The following is an 8878-nucleotide window of genomic DNA, read 5'->3' as shown; positions in this document are numbered from 1 at the left end:
TGGATGAGAAAGGGTGAAGAGAAGGAGGAGTTAGAGATGTCAACGGTCGGATTCGGGCGATTTAAAAAACCCGAACCGAACCCGAACCCGATCCAAAACCCCCAAGACCCGAACCTGAACGCCGAACCGACGATTTTAAAAAATCCATATCCAATAATCCCGAAACCCAACCAAAAATCCAAACCCGAACCCCAAAATTTGAACCGAAACAATTATTCTTTTTCAATTATTTTCAAAAATATATTATATTAAATTTAAATTTTAATAAAATTCAAATATAAATCAAAAATTTTTATATATTTATATATTAAACTAAATAATTCGGCGTTCGGGTGTGGTCAATTCAAAATTCATAATCCGAATCCATATCCGTCGGGTTCTATTTTTGTATCCATATCCGAATTCCATATCCATATCCACGATATATCCGTTTCATTCGGATTCGTGTTCGGATAAAATTTAGGTATCCAACCCATTGAATCCCTAAAGGAGGTGAGATGGGTCACATGGGCGTCGAGAGACTTAGTGTCCGGAATGGAAATCTTCATCCGCTAGGAAGACGGACTCAACGTTAAAGGGTAATGGGCCATTTCCATTCAGTCACGAATAGAATTCCAAACCGTTCATAGTGAACCAAACAAAACTAACAGATTTGATCAAACCGATTCCCACTTGCATACCCAGAATGGATAAAGCCAAACAAAAGCCCTTAGTTATATATTCAATCGAAAATATACCAGTTGCTTATGTAGCAAGACAACAGAGAGTTTATATAAGTTTATCGGGAAACCTTCAAAAACCCCTGTGTTTTTGTAGTTTCTCACTTTGTCCCCTGTGTTTAAAATGTACTTTGCCCCTGAATTTTTTTTCCTCTTTTTTACAGTTTATATTTTTTTTTCTTAAATCAGTAATAAAGTTAAAATTTAAGGTTATAAAGTAATATTTGATTAAATCAGATGAGTATCTGAATTTTTTGTAATAATTTAATGAAATATTAAGAAAAAGTATCGAAAGATAAAGCTATCGAAAAGATAAAAACGAAACCACAGGGGGGCAAATTTGAAACATTTAACAAATGGGGCAAAGTGAGAAACTCGAAACCACCGGAGGTTTTTTTGAAAGTCTTCTCCCCAATTTTTTACTATACATAATTAATCTCAGGCACAAAAATTTGCAAATTACAGTTATAGAGGTGTACTTACAGCATTCTAGGCCTTGATTCTATAAGGATCGCTACTAGATGTAATTTAATCTGGCATCAAGACAATCTATTAATTTTTTGAAATTCAGAACATGATAGCTCGTTTGATTCAAGAACATAGATTTGAATAACGTAAATACCCCAATTTGGTCAGAGAATGTTCTAACCGTCAGTTCTTATTACCTACAAAGAAAATTTAGCCATCAAAATGTCAGCGATACTACATATTATGAGACTTTTTGGCTCAATCTTATATCATTTTCTGTGCCTATATGTATACTAATAAATGCTTTTTATCCTTTGATAGTTTACTCTTTACTCATCACGTACGACATCAATTTTATGTTGAGATTCCACATACGAAACAAATTGTAGTTTGAATAGTAAAAGTCTATCGCCAAATCATTTTCTGGATTGGATAGTTGGTGTTGCATCATAGAACACACGAGTAAAGCAAAATGATATTATTTATTTCAAAGTTACGTAATATCGGCAAGTGATAATTACTAGTTGTTAATATGCCATGTTCAAATCGGATCTATGAAGTACTTTGGACAAAAACAAGGCTAGATTAGTAAAAGGGAAAATCCAGCACATAGCTCTTGCATAGAGACCATCTGAAAGCAAGTTTTCCGTTGTTTTCTTTTTTCTTGTCCAAATCTACCTAAAATATCCATTTCATGCCCTACACCTAGATTCACCGAAATTATTGCACTGATAGTAGTCTTAGCCTCTGTACTTTAACTACATAGAAATAAACGATCATATAAATTACAACACATTGTTATATTACTCTCTACAAGCTATTATATAGTTGTTCTTATCTTTTACTCCTTGTTGACATACTTCCATATGTAATAAGTAAATCAAGTAAATTTTCTTCAAAAATCAAGAGTAGATATGGCTAAATAGCTTTATAGATGTAAAAACCATTGAGTCTCCATGGATTTCTCCAAAAAGGCTTACGCTTTTTGAGAACGGTAGTTTTAATATTATATGATTCAACACTCCTTGATATCCGACTTAAGACTTTTTGATTAGCTCACACCGTGGGTTATAATCTTTCTGCTTCATATAAGATAGTGAGTATCTTAATGGGTTATAATCTAATGCTAGGCCAATCAATCAATCAACTTTCTATGAAAAGTGACAAATATTTAGGTATTTTTTGGGCTATCAGAACTAGTGGAATGGTTTGCACCATTCTACATTTTGCTTAAGTTCTGCTTCTAGAGTCTATTTACATGCAGCACCATTCTGACTGTTTTGCTTAACCCATCAAGCGTTTATTGTAAGACTAGAGGACGATTTATTTTACCTATCAACTAGCAACAGGAATATGTTATAGAACACCATGTTTGTGGACACTTGTGTAAGTGTCTCATTTACTAAACTTAAAAAAAAAGTCTACTAAATGTCTAAATATAAAAAGCCCTCAACCCAAAATAAACAGGTTACTCTACTCAGACCCACTCCACCACCCATTCGGCGTCCGATTACAAACGAAAGAAAAAAAAAAGATAAAATCGATTAATCTCCCTCTTCTCTCCTCACTCATTACTAAAATCTTAGAACAATCTCTTCCTCTTTCCTCCTCCGCCACCGCATCCAACGACGTAGTAGTTCCGTGCGGTTGCTAAATGGCTTAAATAAGTGTTGGTAAATTAGCAGCACTCTTTTAGGTTATAGCGACACTCTATTAACTGTCACTTTATATACCTGCGGAGCCCAGTAAGCAACACTTTAAAAAGTGTCGGTTAATTTTAACCAGCAGCACTTTTTTCTGACCGTATAACCGACATTTAAAAAAATGTCACTAGTAGACCGTTTTTGTATGTAATGCTAGTGGTGGGAAGTATGATAGAGAGCAAAAAAACTATGTTTAACGAATATAACACATACATTGAATGCTATATTTTACTTCTACTAGAGAATTTAAATTTTTCTGTAGTGCTTACTTTACTGTCTAATAGACCTTTTTGTTTATATCTTTCTTTGGATAACTTCTTCAAAGTGATATTACCAACAACATTATTTGGTGAAATAAATTACATCATGAATTAAGTTCGATAATAGTAACAGAGGGCAGACGTTATTAAGCATCAACAAAGAAGAGAGATTAATTTTTACTCTCAAATTTAGTTTCTTTTTTCTTCACCAAATTACTATTAACCCGAATTTATCTCCTAATGATCTTTTCAAGATGAGTCCAAGCTTTTTTGTAATTATTTATAAAATCGTTTTTAGGATACATCTAAGCTTTTGTTAGCTAAAGAGGGGGCTGTAATAAACTTAATACAACTATGGCACTACAATAATTAGGTTGAATAAATAAATCTTAATTGACTAAAATTAATGAAAAAATAGACCTTAGTTGTAATTATTGCGAACTGGATTTTCAACATATGTTGTTGCATTGTAACTAAAGCGTTGTTGTTTAAGATGATATGTAGTAGGCATTTGTGGAGTATATACAAAACTATTTTGCCCAAGGGATTCCATTGAAAGTTGTATCATAACAGTTTATTAATTTGAAGAGTTTATAATATGATGCTGCACATATGCTTTGATGTGTTTCATGATACATGTGGAATTCTGTAGGCTTAGGTGGTAAATGATGGTTGGATGTGTTGATTATTTGTAAAACACTTAAGAACTTACCTAGTAATATGGATTAATTTTGAATCTCTATCAACCTTTTCAAAAATTTATTGGGTAAATTCATTATTACCCCCAGAACTATTAGCGAAGTATTCAGCTTTACCCCTCAAACTCCTAAAATGGATACTAACCCTAACTCTAATATTTTTATTCATGTACGCCTCTTTCGTCAGTTTTCTGCAGAAGTCCGTTAAAGAATCTGACGGAAGGGTAAAACAATGAAATATTAGATTGTAGGGTTAAATGTTATTTTAGGATTTGGGGGGTTAAGTGAAACTCGCCAAAAGTTCAGGAGTAGTATGCAAAATTTACCTTTTAGGGACTCTTGGACTGTATATTTTATTAATAATACGTCACTCTATGGATTGACTACTAACTTTCAAGTTAGTGATCATATTGATTTTGAATATATGAATATATATTTTTATCCTAAAAATAATCATACATATTTATTCTATATTTTTGTAATAAAATAAAATGCGAACGATAATTAATTATATGGCTTAATAGTAAGAAGAAGAGCGATACACTTACCTAACCAATACGGTCGACACTCTACTGTTCTTAGTTACGTCAGACTTGAAATCATGTGTTAGCACATAGGTGTTCTATCGGATATAGAAATTTTAATTTTGTAGTTAATTTTTGGTAGATACTCCGTTTGTCCCTTTTATCTTTAAAAGTATTATTCTAAAACATTATAACATATTATTTTCTATTTTTATATTAAAAGTTTTTAATTGGCTGAAATGAAATAGAAAATTTTTATTTTAGGCTACAATAAAATTAGATTGCATAGTTTCATAAGAAATAAGCAAGCGTATTTTCTAATAAAATATTATTTTATATTTTTATATTAAAATTTTTTAATTGGTTGAAATGATGTACAAAAATTTTATTTTAAGTTACAATAAAATTACATTACATAGTTTCATAGAAAATAAGTGCATTTTCTATAACAATACTTCTAAAGATAAAAGGAACAAACGAGTACTACAGAAAATTAACTGAGAATTAAAATCTCTATATCCTAGTGAGGACACTTATTGTAAATCAACTATATTAGCGAGTACACCAAGACTGTAGAGTGTTCGAGCATCATAGGTAGTTAGTATCGCTATTTTCTTATCTTTAAGCCACTCTAATTCATTTCTTTCGCTTTTATTTTATTACAATAAAATATAAAATAAATTATGATATGATTTATTTTAGAATAAAAAATATATATAAATTCAAAATCAAGTATGATCACTAACTTGAGAGTTAGTAGTCAATCCATAGGTTACATATTATAATAAAATAATTTATAGTCAAGAGTCCTACAGGGTAAATTGCACTGCTATCTCCTGAACTTTTGGCGAGTTTCACTTAACCCCTCAAACTCATAAAATAGACATCTAACACCCTAAACTCTAATATTTCATTCGGTTTACCCCTTCCGTCGGTTTCCGGTTAACGGAGCTTGACGGAAAACTGACGAAAGGGGTAACATGAATGAAATATTAAAGTTTAGAAGGTTAGATGTCCATTTTAGGAGTTCGAGGGATAAAGTAAAACTTCGCCAAAAGTTCAGAGGGTAACAATACAATTTACCCAATTTTATTTCACTACCCAATCTTTCAATTCGTTTGATTTGAATCAGTCAACGATACCTTGATTTCAAATTTTAAGCTAATTCTTTACTTTAATGAATTTATAGTTGGGAGAATTATATAAATATATTAATTAAATCTATAAAGATAAATGAATTTATAGTTGTGAGAATTACATGAAGTATATTAACTAAACATTTAAAGATAAAACGATACATAGTTCAGGTAAGCTCTTTATCCTTTTACCTTAAAATTTTAAGGGTGCTTGTTTTTCAAAGTTTGATGTCATCTCATAGTTTTCACCTAATTTTTTTACTTCTTTATTTATTATCTTGTCTTCGACTATGCATATTAGTACATAATTTGTCACATCTTTATATTATAATATTTTATCATCTGTAGAATAACTAATTAGTATTGAAAAATGTTATTCTATATCCACTAGTACGCTTGACTTACAAGGTTTATTAAAGCTTAGAACTTTGGTTTTTTTCTTCGTCAATCTTTTTTGAATCTCTTCCATAGGACATTGTTTAGAATTTCCATGCATTATAAACAATATAGAGTGTAAAATTATCATAATGTACAAATTATGGTTAATATGTAATTTTGTCATAATGTATTATAGTAGAATATAAATAATTCTAATGTATACTATATGTTATCTATTGTATTTTGTGTAGAATAATAAGTTATTTTATAAATTATTATTTTACGTTGTGCGGTTATATGTTTATTATAATGTATACTATAGTATTTTGCTATACAATATATTATGTAAAGGATTATAGTTTTATGCAACAACGAGTGCGTTTGGTATGTTTCTGAAAGCACGGAGCGCTCCGTGCTTCCAAGTTGTTTTCGATATTTGGACTTTTGAATCGATGATCGGCTCTGTTAGACTTGATCTAGAGTATTTGAAGTATCTAGAAAATAAATTTTGCGATTTTTCGATATCATTTGCCTAGTGATCGAAGTGGCTCAAAATCAACGGCTGAAAATAAAAATCTTACAAAATATGATGATATGACATTAAAATTTTAGATCAAAGTTATTGATCTTGTTTTATATGGTATAAAGAATTTTCTATCAAAATTTTATGTGATTTGGATATTTCTAACCGTTAAACTTGCAAACGGCTTTCCACGACCATTAAAATTATTAATTTTGAGCCTCTTCGATCACTAGGCAAAAATGATATCGAAAAAACACATAATTTATTTTCTAGGTACTTCAAATACTCTAGATCGAGTCTAACGGAGCTAATCGTCGATTCGAAAGTCCGAACATCGAAAACAATTTGGAAGTACGGAGGGCTCCGTGCTTCCAGAAGCATACCAGCCCACTCATGCAACATATTTATTATCTGTGATAAGCATTCAGTATACAATAATATTCTATATCATGTTAATTATACTATATTACATATTGATTTAGACATGCTAAAACATATTTTGGATTTCAAAGATAACAATAATCATCATTTTCGTGTACTGGGGATATCAGCTAAGATTAAAGAACTTTCGTCTGAATGCTGAGTAGAAGTATTTCTTGCTAAGCCTAGGAGAGAAGGATATCCTGAAATTACAAATGCTATCCTAAGGAATATTCCCTTAAAACCAAATCAAGTTGAGATAATTCTTTTGTATATAATCTTAGAGCTCCACTTTTGAAAGTTTTGATAGGCAATAATCATTAGAACATGAACTTGATATGAATATATTAAGCTACTCGAAGAGAGCCGTAGCAATGGCACAAGTCTTGATCATTTCTTAGCATGATTATCTTTGCATATTTTTGTTCATAATTGTCTAGTTAGTTTCCTGTTAAAAAATCAAAGATATAGAATATCCTAGATTAAAATCGCAGTGTACGGTTGTGTTGGATTAAAGGGATCAGCATCTTGCCTGTGGCGAGAGGTCAGGCTTGATCGAGTCACGTTCAAAATGGCATGAAGCAATGTTGGGCCACGTCATGTTCAAAGTAGCGTTAGGCTAGTTAGGCCGAGTCACAATCGAAATTCGTGGGCAATGTGTTTGAACACTTTAAGTGAATTGATTGTGTATTTCTAACAGTTTAATTTTTTGGAATTAATGGTTAGTGCCAATGGTCCGACAAGTTGGTCAATTGATTAAAGAAAAGACTTTTTGTCTGGCATCCAAATCAGCAGTGACATAGGAAATGTTGCTGTTGAGATCTAACTTTTTTTAAATATCCTTGTACTTTTTCCATTTACATTTTTAATAGTTGACTCCAATAGTTATGGGTTACAGTACCGCTCTGTCTTATATGAACATCATATCTAACAATTTTACTTCATGAAAATAGAAAAGAATAAAAATTTTCTTATTTGTTTACTTTGTTAGTTAGCTCAACACTTCCAAATTATATTCCAGAATGCTACTAGACTTTTCTTAGGAANTGTTGTAAAAGGTGGCACACAAAGGAATGATCCAAAAACCCTAACTCATGAAACCCTAATTTCCATTATCGAAACTAGCACAATTACATTCATCAACCAAAGTTAAATTAATTCAACAAAAAACTAAATTTTCATGGCTAGTACTCAGATCCCAAAACCCACATTAGAGGAGAAATTACAAAAAACCAATTTGATGCCCACAAAAAAATAAACAAAAATCAGAAAAAGAAAAAAATTAAAATAAAATACTATTTAATATCCATTTGAACAAAAGTAAAGGGGAAGAATTGGAGAAGAATACCTTAAAGCTTGGATGCTTGGGTTTCAACAAATCCACAGATCTGAAAAAGGGGTTTCAATTAATCACTTCACTTTTAGAGAAAAAAGGGTTTTGGAGAGAAAGGGGTTTTGGAGCAGAGGCCCTCACTGTTATCCTCTTAGCAGCAACCGTGCGTGAGGTTGATGCGGCCGAAGTCCTGATTCCGTGCAAAGATGGAAAGAGTGCTGCGAAGGGCTCCAGTACCCTCGAGACCTCGTCGCATGTGAGAGGGAAAGTGAGTTGCGAAGGACCGCCGACCAAACTCGTCGGAGGGAAAGAGAGTGCGGCCGCGATTAACCTCGTCGGAGGGAGGCTGATGCGAAAAGGACTGCAGGGGCCATGCCAGATCGAAGAGGGCTAGGGTTTTTTTTGGCTTGGGGGAGGGGGGGTCGATCTGTGAAGGGAAAATGAAAAAAAAAAAAAAACAGGCGAGGGGTTTTTTTGGGGGTACTGTGGAGGGAAAATGAAAAAAAAAAACATGCGAGGGTTTTTTTTGGGGGGCTGTGGAGGGAAAATGAAAAAAAAAAAAAAACATATTAGAGGCGGTTTTAAAAACCGCCCCTAATAGTATCTCTATATTACAAGTACCAATTTTGTAGAGGCGGTTGATACAACCGCCTCTAAAATTCTGCCGGGAAATACATGATTTTTTGTAGTGACTATCGCCAAAGTGAGACCCATTA

At 32.3% G+C, this 8878-nt stretch overlaps 1 long non-coding RNA gene across 1 annotated transcript; it reads right to left on the bottom strand.

The window, feature by feature from the left end:
* Positions 1-7968: 7968 nt before the first annotated feature.
* LOC109705748 lies at positions 7969-8638 on the bottom strand. Its single transcript, XR_002214864.1, has 2 exons — positions 8304-8638; positions 7969-8217 (listed from the first exon to the last, which is right to left on the bottom strand). It is a non-coding gene; the product is annotated as an uncharacterized LOC109705748 (long non-coding RNA).
* Between the last annotated feature and the right edge of the window lie 240 nt (positions 8639-8878).

Source organism: Ananas comosus, unplaced genomic scaffold (genome assembly GCF_001540865.1).
Source record: "Ananas comosus cultivar F153 unplaced genomic scaffold, ASM154086v1, whole genome shotgun sequence".
Classification (NCBI taxonomy): Eukaryota; Viridiplantae; Streptophyta; class Magnoliopsida; order Poales; family Bromeliaceae; genus Ananas; species Ananas comosus.
This window is presented reverse-complemented; position numbering and strand designations above follow the sequence as displayed.